This window comes from Macaca mulatta, chromosome 20 (genome assembly GCF_049350105.2).
Source record: "Macaca mulatta isolate MMU2019108-1 chromosome 20, T2T-MMU8v2.0, whole genome shotgun sequence".
NCBI lineage: Eukaryota > Metazoa > Chordata > Mammalia > Primates > Cercopithecidae > Macaca > Macaca mulatta.
This window is the reverse complement of record NC_133425.1, coordinates 30218055-30235100: the sequence shown is the minus strand read 5'-3', so window position 1 is coordinate 30235100 and position 17046 is coordinate 30218055. Positions and strand designations below refer to the sequence as shown.

The window sequence follows — 17046 nt, the reverse complement described above, 5'->3', positions numbered from 1 at the left end:
GCAGCTCAGGCTCCTAACCCAGGCAAGAGGGTGCACCAAATGCCTGGAAGTGTGCCTGGGCAAGGAGCAGAAACCAACACTGCAACAAGGCCTTTGCACAGGGAGAGGTGGCTCAGCCTCCTAATCTGGGAGTGTGAGTATGCTGAAAGCCAAGAGACGAATCCGTGTATGAGCAGAGAGTGCCACTGCACCATGTTCTCTGCATGGGAACAGACAGGCAGCCCGGAACTCACAATCCAGGTGAGAGGGTGCACCATATGCCTGCAGACATGCCTCGGCCAAGAGCAGAGAAGATGCCTCTGCACCAAACTCTTGGCACAGGAAGGGAGTGGTGGCCCATGCTCCCGATCCAGGTGAGCAGGAGTGGGATCTGTCGCCCTCCCACTCCTCAGAACCAGGTGGGCTCACTCCCCTGACTGATCAAGCTAGCAGGCTAGGGCGCCCAGAAATACCATACATAGACTGGTCCCAGGTTGCAAAGCCACCTCTGGCCACAAATATCACCACCTGAGAGCAACTATGGCTTCCGCAAATCTCCTCCCATTCCAGTCCTGTAATGAAAGAAAGCCCGATTCCGGTGCCTATAGCGGAAGTAGACGCCACACTTGCTGCTCAATTCTGCTTATTCTGCTCAATCCAGGTCCTTCTCCTGCTCCAGAACAAGTGCTTTAATCTTTCTCACCAGAGACCTAAATACTTGTGGCAGCTGCTGCTGCCCAGCCACCAATGATTGCCTTAACACCAGCCAGAATTGAAAATGGCATCCTCCTCTTGGTCCTGTGGTCCTGGGTCTGGGAAAATGCCTGCAGCTTTTCCCAGTGCCTTTCCCTCTCAGAGTCTCCCAGCCTCTCCCCAAGTTTGCCCCAGGGCTTGGGAGAAACAAGATGCTCTTCCATGGCCTGAGTTCCACATATCCCTGGTGAAAACGTGAATTACTGAGAGAGACTCTCTGTCCCTTTCACATACTAGGGATTCACTCACTTTTCTCAGATGAATGCCACCACCCAAGCTGCTTGCCCACCTTCCCTTCCCCAGGATCTGAAGTTATCTATGCTTCTCTGGTGAACTCTCATGTTCCTGCTTGAATAAAAGCTCGGTGTTCATCTCTATGGTCTATTTTGCTATTTCCGACATGGAAGACAAAAAAACAACCAGTGTTGCTAATAGCCCTATCATGACTACTACTCATATGCATTTACAGTGGCATGATTAAATTCATTGCTTGATGTTCAGATGATGCCATTACTTTAGAGGGCAAAAACCTCAACCAACCTAGTAATTCTATCACCTACCTAATAAATGAACCACAATAACATACAGATAAGTTTCCAAATGTGGAATTCAAAATCTACAGACAAAAATAAGTTATACTACATGATTTCATATATATAAGCTACAAAACAGGTGAAAGTACAGATGAGCTATACTGTTAGGAGTCAGAGTCATGGTTACTCCCAGAGGTAGTGACTGGGAAGGGCACAAGGAGGTGGCTGGGGTCTGATGATGTTCTGTTTTGCAACCTAAGACATGCATAATAAATAAACGAAACATGGGTTCAGTTTGTTAAAATTTCATTTAGTTGTGCACTTATGGCCTGTAGAAGTATTACAACTTTTAAAAAAAATACATATCAATTAAAACACAAAGAGAGAACATAAATGGATTAGTGAATTTTTTGTTGTTTTTTGAAACAGGGTTTCACTCTGTCATGTAGGCTGGAGTCAAGTGGTGTGACTTGACTCCAGCCTAGGCGACAGAGTGAAACACACAGAGTGAACACACAGCCTTGGCCTCCTGGGCTCAAGTGATCCTCCTACCTCAGCCTCCTGAGTAGCTGGGACTTCAGGCATGTGGCACCATGCCTGGCTAAGTTTTTAATTTTTTGTAGATACTAGGTCTCGCTGTGTTGCTCATACTGGTCTCAAACTCCCGAGCTCAAGCAATCCTCCTGCCTCAGCCTCCCAAAGTGCTGGGATTACAAGCGTGAGCCAGCTCACCTGGCTTGATTAGTAATTTAATGCCTTAATGTTGTCAAAGTGGAGGTTGAAAGTATTAAATAACTTTATACCATGATTAATATTTTAACGCCTGCTGTAACCTCTGTGTTAAAAACTAAGATATACTTGTATATAACTCCCAAATAACAGAGGTTAACTGTGAATTTTTAAAATCTATATATAAAGCATATAAGACGTTAAAATAGGAAGAATCAGAAAAGATGATGGGTATTCTGAGGAATACAGAAAGTTGATATATCCAATGTCAAATATACCCTTTATAATATTAAACATAAATAGCTAAATTATTCCTGCCAAAGTCAAATATTATTTGACTATATTCAATCAGATTTTCCTTCAAGAGATACAACTAAAACATAAACATAATCTTTATATATATTTATGTTTTAGTTATATCTCTTGAAGGAGTAGAAAAATTAGAAGATAAATTATATGTAATTTTAACCAATTAAAATTAAAGTGGAAAAAGTAAAGATACATTATATGTGATTTTAACCAATTAATCAGTGAAGATGGTGATAGATTAAAAAAGACAATACAGTTAAAATAGTTTAACATTGTTATAGTATTATTTTTACATATCTTAAAGTATAATTTTCCAGTATTATTGCTTGATGAATAACAAACATATTCTGATTATCCCCACATATGTTAGTGAGACATATGTAGGTGTTTTTCTGTATGTATCACCAATCCCTTGTAATGTCATTTGCACAACTGTGCTTACAATTCTGTGGGGGATGAGTAAACAACTGGACATTGTGCAAAAATAGACAACAAACATATATAGGATAAAATAAGTAGATTTTATATTCTGTGTCAGGCAAAGCAGAGCCTGGAGACACCAGAGTCACAGCTGATGGAAACAAAAAGGCTGAGAGTTGGGGAACACACAGCACTCAGGGCAGAAATGTTCACCAGCCACTGCCCAAGAGGATTAAAAAGAGCCAAAAATTGACAAAAGGAAAAGAGGATGTAAAAGCATACATAGATGTGCCCCAGGGCCAGGATGGCTTAGGTGACTCTGGACTCAGGGGAGGACCTGGACAGCCATTGGGTCCCATGAATGTGTTGGACCTGCAGCTTGTGCCGGTGCAGGATGAAAACCATGGCGCCTCTGGCCCAAGCCGTGATTCCCAAATCCAAAACATCGGGGTATAAGAACAGCACAGCACACAGTGAGTGTGAGATTTTGACATGAATCACAGCATAACAGTATCCATTATCTATTTTCCTTGTGATGGCTGCATTGAGTTATAGCCAGACACATAAAGAGGAAAATTATTTACTAGTGTGTTTAGGATCCAGCACGAGAGAATCAAGTGTCCAGTGAACTTAGGAAATATTACTGTAAGCTCTGCCCTACTGGAGTCCCTGGGGGAACAGGGATGGCCTGGAAGACACTCAGAAGGCAAGTGCTGCCAGGAGGCACAGCCCTGCCCAGTCTCTGAAGGCAGAGTAGAAGTCCACATGAAAAGTCATTGAAGTTGTTCGAACCAAAGATGTCATTGTCTGCCAGATTTCTTTAGAGAGAATGACCGAGAAGTTGGCTATAATCAGATGCATGAGAATCAAATCTGTGCACCTTAACCTGCACCCAGTGAGGAAAAGGGAGGCATAATGATAAAGAAGAGAGTTTCCCAGAATTTACAGAGTCAAATGTGTCAGTCTGTCTTCTGCTAAACAATCCGTCATGGTTGAGTATCATTGATCAAAGTGATTCCTGCACCTGCAGACGATTCAGGTGATTATGACATGACTTCTTGGACAGGGCGTTCCAGAGAAACAAAACCAATTTAAATTGCTTAAATTTGAATAACTCAAATCATTGAATTAATAAATTATTTTAACTTAAATGCATACATGCAATTTATTTAAGTATAGATATTAATATTTAATAAATGTGTATTCATTTTAAGCAATTGGCTCGTGTCACTATGGAGGCTGAGAATTCCCATTGTCTGCTGCCTTCAAGTCAGAAATGTGGGACACCCAGCAGTGTCACTTGAAGGTTTGAGAACTAGGAGTGCTGAGGGCAACAGAAGATCCCTTCAGGAGTAGCCCCAGGTAAGGGACCCCAAAGAGTGACCTCACTTCCTTGACAATAGACCCCAACAGAACTTGCAACACTGGAAACCAGGCACCCACATTCTACAAACAGTCTCTCCCCAGCTCACTTGGCTGAAGACACTAAAGAGAATTAGATGTTATCCTGCTGATCCCAATTTCCTATAGTTCTGGCACCAGAAAACCCTGAATGATAGGTTTTTCTGAAGCTGCTGACGTTGGGTCAGTCCTCAACACCATCACCTCTGGCCATGTTCAGGAGGTACTCGAAGGTAACACTGGCAGCTGAGAGCAGGCCAATCAATGTCTGGCCACCACCCTAATCCCACCTGGATAGTCACACCCCACCTCCCTATGTGTGTTTGTGCAGTGGGGGTGATGTCATGTGGGTCTGGCCTGTCCTGAGCAGAACCAGGTGTTCGGTTGTCAGAAACCCAGTGACCCATCACGTTCACTCCTCAGATCATGGCTCAAAAGTCTGCAGAGCAGAGACAAGAGATTGGCAAAGAGGTGTTGATGAGGTAACGTGTTCCATTTCCCTAGGTGAAAGGCAGGCGCACCACACTGTGAACAAGGACCAGTGCTGGACTGGAGTGAGTGCAGGAGCAAAACGTTCTCTAAGCTGGGCACGGTGGCTCACACCTATAATCCCAGCACTTTGGGAGGTCAAGGCAGGCAGGTCACCTGAGGTCAGGAGTTTAAGATCAGCCTGGCTAATGTGGTGAAACCCCGTCTCTACTAAAAATACAAAAAAAGTTAGCCGGGCATAGTGGTGGGTGCCTGTAATCCCAGCTACTTGGGAGGCTGAAGCAGGAGAATTGCTTGAACCCGGGAGGCGGAAGTTGCAGTGAGCCAAGACCACGCCATTTCACTCCAGCCTGGGCAACAAGAAAGAAAATTCATCTCAAAAGAAAAAAAAAAAAAGAACAAGATTCTCTAATCCAGAGCCTGGAGGGGGCAGGGAAGGCCTTCTGCTGAGACACTACTGTAAATAGCTTTATTCAATAAACACACACACACACACACATATGGGTGAAAAAATATGTAAACCTTGATATATAGATGTAGATATTCATTCTATTAGTTCTGTTTCTCTGTCTTCTTGAGTATGGCCATCCTAGTGGGTGTCAACTAACACTTCATTGCGGTTTTGATTTGAATTTCCCTAATGAATAAGAATTCTGAGTGTCTTTTCACGTGCTCATTGGTCATTTATGTTTTATTCCTATATCCTCATGTGTTGTTATCACCAATAATTAAAACATTCTCTGGTAAAATATTTTTCTAAGTTAATTTACTTATAAAATTACAAAGGCAAGAAGTGATTTACTCAGTGAATGCTGTTATCTCATTTAATTTTTCATCTCATATGTCATAATATGAGCTGATTCTCTCATTGGCGTGTCCTGTATTTCTGAAATGAACCATTCTCAATCATTTTGTGTACCTGTATATTAATTATACATGCAAATTCATGACTTACGCTTGCTTAGTTTTAAGTTTTGACATAATGTATGTATTAGGTATCTTATTTGACAGAAATCACTTTTTCCTCTAAGTTTTCTAATTAGTGTAAAGTTGTTTGTCTTAGAATGTAGACTTTTTAAAAATCTCCATGAAGTTTTAAATACTGTTTATTTTTTAATATTAAGTATATATTTTCACATTTTTAACACTGCAGTAAGCTCTATTTTATCATTAATTTTATTTGATTATATTCCATGTAATACTTATTCTAAATTTTTCACTTACATTATATTTTATAAAATAAAAATTTAGGCTAAGCTTCTTTTATCTTTTTGAGACAGTGTCTTGTTCTGTCAGCCAGGCTGGAGAGCAGTGGTACAACCTGCCATCAGCTTGGCATGCATGCCTTTGGACTCTACAGGGTTCTTTGGATTGTAGCTGAATTTTCAATGTTTAGTCAGTATGGATCTGATCTCCGCATGATCTTTTTTGTGAATGCTAACATGATTTTGTAACTTTTTTTCCATTCTAAACATTTTTCTTTTCACTGCCAACCCTCTGCCTTATTATTTTATTGGAAATCAAGGACCTGCTTTTATTTGTTAATTTGCCATCATTTATGTATATATTGAAAGGTACAAGACCCACAAGCACAATGATCATTTTTATTTGTTTGAAACTTCAGAAGAATATATATCTTCATGCTTTATGAAGTTGCTTCAATAGGAGCCCATGGGATGCCAGAAATTAGCATTTCTTTGCTGCCACCGGCTGATGATACGGCTGCTATTAGAGAAAGTTTCGCTGTGGCACCAGGTCACATTTTCATAGAAAAAGATGACTTGTAGCTTATTTTAGAAGTAGGAACATTTGGTCTATTCGACTAGACTTGCAATTTAAAAAAAAAAGCTTGCATTCATTAAAGAAACAATGAATTTAAGGTAAAATGACAAAACCTGGTCTTTAACATCCTGAAGGATCTGATACATTATTTTCCCTCCAACTCCATCCCAGGCCCGGTGGTAGAACGGCTGCTTTTCCTTCTTACCTTTTAGAAAAGTCTGCGTCTAGATTTTATTCAAAAATAGAAGAAACAACAGTAGAATGATATAAGTAGCAAAAATTTTAAACTCAAAATATTAAGTATAAATTACAAAAACATACAAACAACAGAATATGTGGGATAAATACCAAATTTTATACAATTACTCTGGATTAAAAGGCTGAACGTTCAGGTGAAGGAGCAGAGAATGCTCCTTCAAAACCAAAAGAGAGAAAATCTTCATAAAAATATAAGAAGCATGAACATAGGGTCTACACATCAGAAAAATTATAGGACAGAATTCTTTTTAAATAATCAAAAACTAGTCTCATTAAAATAAAGTATAATCATCAAGGACAAAAATAAAATTCTACAACTTGAAAATGGGAAAAAAATGAAGATTAATTCAAAACAGAAAAGGGTGTGAACTATGACTTTCTTCTCACTTTCTTCATTGATCATCACTTAAAGCTTTATTTCATTACTTTTCTTACACTGCTGTGCCCAGTTAATTTCATAACATTTTTTATTAATTGGTTTAAAGTTGCATTATTCCAAATTATTAGAGGCCCACATTTAATGAATAATTTGCCTCTAAACTTCTCCATTGCAACATTAACAAAATGAAAATTATGAAAGCACTTTGCAAAACATTTCATCTGTAACTATCGTTTATGATACATGAAAAATCCTTGAAGGGCAAAGACGGATTCTGAGTCTCACACACACTTTGCAATTGTCTGCCAATTGTGGTGCTTAACCTTCTGCAGGAAGAAATCAACGAATGGCCATTCATTGTACAGAAAGAAGACAATCCACATAAATCGAAGAACTATCTGACCAGCTTAGGAAACTGTGTATTCTCTCCACAGCAGGCAGAGCCCAGCCTGGGTATCCTGGGATGGCGGTTCATGAGCACAAACGGGCTGACCATGGGAAAGCAGGCAGTCATCAGTGCAGAGGTGTTCACTGTTTGGGTGAGGGAGAAAGGACAAGATGGAGGAAGGTGAACAAGAAGGCACAATCCATGTTGCTTCCGGGTTCTTCCTCACCAACTTTCCCGGGCCGGGAAAATGCAGCCCGGGCCTGGGAAGATGCAGATCAACGGGAGCATGCGCCAGGTGACGTCAATCCGAAGAGATTGAAACTTACCTGGCCATGCCTATGGAGACGCCCCTATCACGCCCTTATCCCACCCACTGCCCTCCCCCTTCCAGTACCAATGCATAAAAGTCCGCTGCCGAGCAGGAGCCCGCGTGACTTATTCGGCCTCTCCTACTTGTGGACCGGAGAACCTCAGCGAAACCTGGGATGCAATCCAGGGGGAGAGATGAGGAGTTGTCCTTCTGGTCTACTGTACATGTATGGCTGGGGAAGTACATGAACTAACACGCACAAGAGAGGTCCTGGTTCAGTCCCATCCATACAGTGAGTGAGACCAGAGGTGCGAGCTAACCAGGTATTGTTAGGTGCCTGGTAACAGACTGAAGTGCTTAAGGAGGTAAGCAGGGACTGATTACAAGTAACCCGAAATGGAGAAGCAGGAAAGTTATATCCGGTGCTAATTAGACAAGAAGCATTCCCAGACACGTCTCCTAGTGTGAGGGCACGGGGTCATGCACGACAAAATAGAGGGCCACTTCTAAGCATGGCTTCTACTCCTAATCCCACATAGTAAGGGGGTTTGGCTTTTAGACATAGCCAACAATCTTGAGCTAGTTTAGGCTGGGTGAGATTAATGAGGTGATGTAGCCCACCTAGTATGAACATCAGGCTGGGTTGGAGATGTTGTCATTGCAGTTGGGGTTTAGGAACTAGGAATGGCAGTGGAACAGTTAAATTGACCTTATCTGGGTGTTCTTGGAACATAGGGTCGCCTAGATCAGTTAAAGGCCCAATTGGCTTAGGAGGGCTCCATGAGACCAGGATTTTTTTCTGGATGGTGAACATAGTTCCAACATCAAATCCCAGGATATAAAGCCTTAATTCCCATGACGTACTGTAGTACCATTGAGCTGAATTAGGGTTATGAACGGTTATAGTAAGAGGATTGCAATTTTTGTACTACACAGTCTAGGATGGGAAGCACGAGCAATGGAAATAGTTGAAGATGTGGTTAATCCCCCAGAATAAGTGGCTAAAGTTACACATGTCCAGTCAAGGCAGAAAAACTGGTAAGTATCTCGACAACTAGAGTCAGGGTGATTTCCAGGACAGAGGTAAAAGTCAACATTTTGGAGTCCTTTTTCTGCACCTTTGGAGCTCCCACATCCAGTCTGGTTGACAGAGTATCTAAATCCTGCAGCAAGGTCAACGTTTCCTGCTCCTATGACTGGCAGCTTACGTTGTTCTTCGTGGGTATGGGCAGGTTCTGGGAACAACGCACATAAATCGACTGCAAAAGAGACTTTCTTGGAGGTTCCTGTCTTCCAAGTAGTGTTTGCAAATACATGTCCTGTTGCGAAAGAAGTGAGGAGAAAGGAATAGGAAGGGGCGCGGAGGGCATATCAGGTGGAAACAGACAGGAGAGGTAAATAAAAGGAATTAATCTAATGGCTTTACTTGACTTAAACCCAGTTTTAAGGGGCCTGGCCCAGGCTTGGGAACCCATGTTTCTTGCTGGGCTTTGTCTTTTTGATGCGGGAGTGATGAATCGAAGCAGGAATGCCATCCACCTTCAGAGCCGTCAGCGTGGTGAGGATGACAGTATGAGGTCCTTTCCAAGGAGGAGTGAGTCCTTCTTTCTGGAACTTTTTAACAAACACCAGGTCACCCGTCTGGAATGAGTGGCAAGACCCCATCTGGTCAGGAACTGGATTGGGATGAGTTCGCTGGACGAGTGGCTGGATGATATCTCGCACCTGTTGGAGAGACTGTAGGTACTGTAATAAATTAGCTTGTGATATTTCTTCTAAATGAGTATTCCTTAGCTTAGGCAAGATAGGTGGTGCCCTCCCATACATGATTTCAAAAGGTGAAAAACCCTTCCGGTAAGGAGTGTATCTCACTCTAAGGAGGCTAAAGGAAAGAGTCTTACCCAATTCTCACCAGTTTCTAAGATTAATTTTGTAAGAGTACTTTTTAGGGTGTGGTTCATGCATTCTACCTGCCCAGAACTCTGGAGTCGATAAGCACAATGGAACTTCCATTGAATGTTTAATGCTTTACTGACCGACTGAGCTATGGTCGAGGTGAAGACTGGACCATTATCAGACCCTATGGCAGCAGGCAGCCCATGTCAAGGGATGATTTCATTGAGTAAAAACCTAACTACCATGGTGGCAGTCTTGTTTTTGGTTGCAAATGCCTCAGTCCATCCGGAGAAAGTGTCTACTAGTACCAGAAGGTATTTGTACCCAGCCCAGTGTGGTTTTATTTCTGTAAAGTCAATTTCCCACCTTTCTCCTGGTGAGTTTCCTCAGAGGCGGTGGCCTGAGCTGGGTTTAGGACGTTGCTTGGCGTTTACCTGAGTGCAAGCCGTACACCAGAGGGCTGCTTGATCGCTAAGTTCTGAAGGTGGGTGATCTTAAAACGGTTCCTGAGGAGCTGGGCCAGTTTTGCTCCTCCCAAATGGGTGGTAGAATGCAGTAGACTGATTAAAGTTTCCCCGAGAGCTTGAGTATGAAGATTCTGGAGTAAGGAAGAATCCACCAACCTTTTTGATTTTTATTGGCCTGAGATCTGAAGCCAGTTTCTCCTACTCTGCCGAGTATACGGGACGATTGAGTAAATCAGGTTGTGGAAAGGAGACTGCTGGCAGTAAGTTTACAGGCAATGGCCATGTCTTCTCTTTGATGTCCTTTGCAGTGGATTACAGCCACCTGCTGAGGGAGCCAGGGCTAGAATTTCTTCTTTGTTTTTGATAGTCTTTCCTGCTGAGATGAGTAGCCCGCGTGCTTGATAGGTGGCTCCATGCATATACACAGTAGCAAATGCATATCTACTGTCAGTGTAAATAATTTTCTTTGTTTTTTGTTTGTTTGTTTGTTTGTTTGAGATGGAGTCTCGCTCTGTCGCCTAGGCTGGAGTGCAGTGATGCGATCTCAGCTCACTGCAAGCTCTGCCTCCCGGGTTCATGCCATTCTCCTGCCTCAGCCTCCTGAGTAGCTGGGCCTACAGGCACCTGCCACCAGGCCTGGCTAAGTTTTTGTATTTTTAGTAGAGACGGGGTTTCACCGTGTCAGCCAGGATGGTCTCTGATCCGCCTGCCTCAGCCTCCTCAATTGCTGGGATTACAGGCATGAGCCACTGCGCCCAGCTGTCAGTGTAGATGTTAATACATTCATACTTACCCCATCAGAGAGCCTGTGTGAGGGCAACCAACTCAGCTCTCTGTGGTGAGGTGCCAGCTGGCAGAGCTTGGGCCTAAAGAATATCTGTCTCCATAGTAACGGCTGTACCAGCCTTTCGTACTCCCTGTTCGAGGAAGCTGCTACCATCTGTAAACACGGTGGCATCTGCCTTTTTAGGGGCACATCTTGGAGATCGGGTCAGCCAGTTTCCATAGTTTCTAACAATTCCTGGCAGTCATGGATGGGTGTAGGGAAGTCTGGATCAGGCAGTAAAGTAGCTGGATTTAAACACCTTGTGGGAGAGAAAGTCAAACGAGGCTAATCTAACAGTAAACTCTGATACTCTAGGATGTGAGCATTCAACATCCATTTGCCAGAAGCACTTCGTAGCAGAGTCTTTATGGCAAGAGGAGCCGTAGGGTTAAATTCTGGCCTAAGGTCAACTTATCAGCCTCCTGGACTAGGCTTGCTGTTGCTGCTACAGCTCACAGACAACTTGGCCATCCAGAGGCCACAGGGTCCAGTCTCTTAGACAAATAGGCTACTGGGCGTCCCCAGGGTCCTAAAGTCTGAGTGAGCACCCGTTAGCAACTCCCTGGCTTTCACGACAAAATGGTGAAATGGTTTTGAATATTAGGGAGGGCTAGAGTGGGGGCCTCGGTTAATGCCTTTTTCAGGTTTTGAAAAGCCTGTTCTTCTGTGTCAGTCTGAATTAGTGGGCCATTCCCTCCTGTAGCGGTGTCCAGGGGCTTGGCAATCTCCACGAACCGTGATGTCCATAGACAACAGTATCCCACAGGCCCCAGGAATTCACGTACCTGTCTCTTGGTGGTGGGAGTGGGGATTTGTAAGATGGCTTCTTTCCAGGCACTGGTGAGTGCCCTTTTTCTTTGGTTTATCTCATATTCCAGGTAGGACACTCTGGGAAGATAAAGCTGGGCCTTCTTGGCCGAGACTAGATACCTGAGCTGCTGAAGATGGTAAAGCAGGTCCCTAGTATGTTGCAGGCAGCTGTCAGTAGTTTCAGTAGCTAATAAAAGATCATCAACGTACTGAAGAAGAGGACAGTTAGGGTGACTGCCTCGGAATGGCACGAGATCCTGCTGGAGGGCTTCCCCAAAAAGAGTGGGGGAATTTTTAAAACCTTGAGGCAACTGAGTCCAGGTTAACTGGGTGGTGTCTCCTGAGCCAGGATCTGTCTATTTAAAAGCAAAGATTGGTTGGCTTTTCAGGATGAGAGGAATAGCAAAAAAGGCATCCTTTAGGTCAAGGACAGTGTATACTGTATGTTCTGGTGGGAGCAGGCTGAGTAGACAGAGTATAAGGATTAGGGACAGTCAGATGGAGGGTAACGGTCCATTTGTTAACTACCCTTAAGTCCTGTACCAGCGGGCAATCATTTGTTTTGGGTTACTGTACCAGCAAAAATGGAGTATTCCAAGCAGACTGACATGGTGTGAGTATGCCAGCTTGTAACAGTCGCTGAATATGGGGATGGATCCCCCATCTAGCCCGCTGACTCATAGGATATTGCTTTATCTGGACTGGCAAGGTGGTGGCCAGGAGTTCTACAACCACTGGTGGATGGTGCTTAGCCAGTCCTGGGGGGTTTGACTAAGCCCAGACTCAGGGAAAGAGTGTCTATAAGTCCAATAGGAGAGGATTAGTGTTATTCCCCAGTGGTTGTGATGGTGAAACTAAAAGACATTCCTCTGACAGAGGGGTAGTTAGCAGGAGTTGGGCAGTGGGGGACGTGGTGTCTCCCAGTTTGAGGTGAGCCTGCTGGGCTGAGAAGGAGATAGAGGCCTGTAACTTATGGAGTAGGTCTCATCAGAAGAGGGGAAAAGGGCACTCTGGGACCACAAGAAATCAGTGAGTTACTCTTTTCTGTCCCAAACTCACTTCTCGTGAGTGTGTGACGGGATATTCTTGAATAGCTCCAGTAGCCCCTTGTATGGCCATTGTTTTATTAGAGATACTGCCCAAGGGTGTCTGCAGTATGGAGTGCTCTGCCCCCGTATCTATTAGGAAGTATACAGGCTGGCCCCCCACTGTAGCGGTCACCATGGGCTCCCGGGAGCCAAGAAAGAGGGAGCCCTGGTCCCGTCACTCATCTGACTCTTCCGTTGTGGGGAGGGTGAGGACTTTTTTCTTTTCTGGTTTTTCTTCTAGTAGTAATGGGCATTCTTTTTTCCAGTGTCCAGTCTGCTTACAATAAGCGCATTGGTTTTCTCCAGGGGAGCCCATTCACCTGTCTTGCCTTTCTGGCAGGGACCCGGGGTTCCCTGGCCATTTTTCTGTGATAGGGGCCTTCCCTTCTTGGCTTCCTGGATGACCGCCACCAAGATTTTTGCTTGTCTTTTGGGTGCTTTATCAGCGGCCTTTTTAGTTGCCTGAGCTGCCTGTTTTTGTTGTTCAAACTCTCGATTGTCAAAAACTTTTTGAGCTATCTCTAAAAGCTGACTGATATTCATCCCAGCAAATCCGTCCAGTTTTTGGAGCTTTCTTTTAATATCCGGGGCTGCCTGAACCACAAATGCCAAATTAAGAGCATGGCTATTTTCAGGAGCTGCCAGGTCAAAAGGGGTGTAAGTCCGATAGGTCTCCTGGAGGTGTTCTAAAAACACTCCCAGTGACTCATCAGGCCCCTGAACAACTTCAGTCATCTTAGACAAGTTTATGGGTTTCCAAGCAGCTCCCTTGATAACCGCCAGGAGATACCAGTGAAAATCGTCTAAAGCTCTCTTCCCACCTGAGGAGTTCAGGTCCCAGTTGGCTGGGTAGAGGGAAAGACCTCCTCAAGAAGGTCTCTAGCTTCTTCTTCTGGCCTATTGTCTGATGTGAGGAAATGCTTTCCGGCCTCTCTTTGGATATGTTCCCTCTCTTCAGAGGTGAAAAGGGTCAAAGGAAGCTGTTGACAGTCATCCCAGGTGGGCTGATGAGTCCAGAGCACAGACTGCACCAGTGAGGTCAACACCTGGGGCTTTTCAGAAAAGGGGGGATTATGAACTTTCTAGTTATACAGGTCAGAAGTAGAGAAATGGATGTAAACCAAGAATGGAGCTGAGCGCTCATCACCCAGAGGGACTTGTACCTCTCTCAGTGGCAGAAGAGGGGCTACCTTCTCCTGCCATGGCCACAATTGAGAGGCAATAGGTGGAGAGCCCACAGGGGACATAGTTGAGGAGATAAGGGAAGATTCTAAGGGAACAGGAGGGTTACAAGGCTGCAGCACTGGGTGAGGAAGACTCTCCTCTTCTTCACAAGGAGGCAATACAGGAGGAGCTGAGGGTCGAGGTGAAAGTGTGGTCTGGCTCGAAAGGACCTTGGAGGTTGAAATATGAATGGCGCATGAGTGGAGCCATGGAGGAGGGCTCCTGACCAAACTCAGCCACTTATCAATGTATGGAAACTGATCAGGGTGACCGGGAGTTCCAGGAATGACCCGCCACACAGCCTGAACAGTTGTGGGATTAAGTGACCCTTCTGGGGGCCATCCGTTTCCAAACTGTGGCCTTTCTACTTCACAGAGTGTCCAGAGTTTTCCTTTCTTAAGGCGGACTCCATAATCCTCTGAGAAGCCTAGAGAGAAATTCTGCAACATACATTGGAGAGGGTTCCAATCCCTACAGGGCCGGGAAGAGGAGTTTCCTATCTTGGAGGCAATTTAACTAGGTTTTGAGCAGATATTAAACCCAGCACAGACAGAGAAATTCACTACCTGGAGGGCTGCAGTATAGGAAGAACAGAAAGAACATAACCAGAAGGAGTAGGAAAACAACTATAGCCAGCACTTCCTGCCACATGTGGGTTGTTTTCTGTAGCTTTAAGGTTTAGGGAGGGGGACTAGGGGCTGGCCTGAGGGCTCCTTGGCCAGACGGACCTAGACGACCTCCCTCTTTCCCTTGACCTGTAGCCTAAATACTTTTGGTGTCTCCACGACGCAAAGGCAAAGAGTTCAAACTCAGCCTTTTCTTTGAAGGGTTTGAGGTGGGAGAGTAGAGCCAAGTCTTGGAGATGCTGGACTTGCCGTGACACAGTAAAACGAGATGTATGGGGTAAAGGGTGAGGATGAGGAGGAAATGGGCCACTTGGATCTTCCTTAAGGTAGGAGAGTAGCCACAGGGAAATACAATAAGAGTCCAGATGGAGTAAAGCAGTTCGGGCGTAGGCTTCTTTGCACAGTGCCCTATTTAAGGGCACGGGAAAAGTTACAGGATGACAGAAGAGATGAGCAAGGAGGTCAGCAGGATGGCTATTTTGAATCCACCACTGGTCTAATCTGGAGGTAGTGCAGTCACTCAGACGTGGGGTGTGACAATCTAAACTCCAGCAACCTTTATGGTACCAGAAATCCCAAATGGGCGAATGTTCCCCACACTCATTCCCGTAACAATACCTGATTTGTTTCTGATAGAAAAGGCAGGACTGGGATGGCCAAACGACTGATGAGAAATTTTACCTCTTGTGATAAAAAAAAATCAGCATTAAGGACCCTGAAGAAGCCCTTGCCCAGAGGTCTTGGGCAGTATCGACAACCTGACATATGAAACTTTGACAAACACTAAACAGGACAATAGACACCAAACAGGACGATAAACATAAAACAAGCAATAGACAGAAATCAGGCAATGGACCCTAGGGTATATAAACAATTATGGCAGTTTTTATAGACAAGGGGAGGGGGTCCCGTGATGGGATCAGTCAGATGCCCGCCTGGCCACTCCCTCTGAGGGGACTTAGGCTCCTCTTAGCATAGGCAGGCCGGTATAAACCCTGGCTTGGATCGAGCTATGTCTGATGCTGCCTTTAAGCCTTATGAGGTCGTCAGGGAACCGCAGGTGAGGGCCCACTCACACTCCGTAGCTTTCGCCATGGAGCTACAAAATGGAGATTCAAGGGCATGCCCTTGAATGCCTCATTCATATGCACTTTCACACAGAGTTTATCACAATTTTTTTATTCCCGTTCTGAACAGAAGTCTCTGGGGGACCTGAACAAGAGAAGCAGAGATAGAGAAAGGGGGAGGAGGGGAAAGAGAGAGAGAGAGAGAAAGAAAGAAAGAGAGGGAGGGACGGAGAAACTAGTCTTAATGGAGAGGCTGGTCTGCCAGAAACCAAGCCTCTGTCCTCCAGCGTCCTGGCCTATGGACAGAGTCAGAGAGAGACGTCCTCATCAGGAACGGTTCCCTCTCACCAAACCAGAACCAAAGTCGCCTAACAGAAAACTAAGGCTCTGTCCTCCAGCGTCCTGGACTGCGGGCAGAGTCAAAGAAAGAGGCACCCTCATCAGGGCCGCTTCCCTCTCATCAAACCAAAGCCAGATCTGACTTACCTCCTCAGGGCCAGAAGCTGAGGACTCCGAGGTTGAATTTTGTGGGCACACACCAGTAGTCAATCCGCGCTCCTCCAGAAGACTGTCGCCTTTTGGGGACCTGGAACTTTTTCAGGTGTTGCCTCCCCTGTAAGCTGGCCGTCTATCCGGGGGAGCCCGGAGCAAGCCCGGCCCTCACCCAGTGGCAAGTTATCTCGCTGGGGCCTCCAAATGTTGTACCCAAGTGAGTTAGGGCAAAACGCCACACTTTAAGGCAAATTCAGGAGTCCTTCATCAGCCTGCGAGCGAGAGATGGCTAGCGCTCGAAGTTCTTTCGACCCCGAAGAAGGGGCTAGATTTTCTTTTATACTTTGGTTTAAAGTGGGGAGGGGGATTCTAGCTGCAGCAACTTTAAAGAAGAGAAACAGACAAATAAGAAAAAAAAGTTAAAAAGACAAATGGTTACAGGAAAACAAACAGTTCCAGGTGCAGGGGCTTTAAATTCATCATAAGGTGATAGGTGAGGGGGCTCTGAGCATTATCTACCAGACAAATGCGGGGGCTTTATGGTACCATCTCTGAGTACATTGCTGGGAACTGTGGACACCAGTTTGCCTCAGCACCTTATCAGTTAATTGGACTCTTTGATAGGCTGAGACTCAGCTTACACAAGTTAGCTCCTTGAGGAAGGGGGTGGGTAAGGAGTCCTCGATGTCTTGCAAATGAAGGAGCCAAATGGAGTCCATCCATTTTTCTCATCTAGGGGAGAGTCTATTCATATTAAAACAAGGTTAGGTAGCTAAGGGAGAGTCTATCCATGTTCAAACAAAGTTAGGTATTACAGTAG

At 44.8% G+C, this 17046-nt stretch overlaps 1 long non-coding RNA gene and 1 pseudogene across 1 annotated transcript; both read right to left on the bottom strand.

Annotated features, from left to right (window-relative positions):
* Window positions 2826-3713, bottom strand: MACMULV1R-PS1049 (vomeronasal 1 receptor macMulV1R-ps1049 pseudogene; annotated as a pseudogene).
* On the bottom strand, window positions 15831-16353 carry LOC114674305 (uncharacterized). Its single transcript, XR_013411726.1, has 2 exons — window positions 16221-16353; window positions 15831-16030 (listed from the first exon to the last, which is right to left on the bottom strand). It is a non-coding gene; the product is annotated as an uncharacterized LOC114674305 (long non-coding RNA).
* Window positions 16354-17046: the final 693 nt, after the last annotated feature.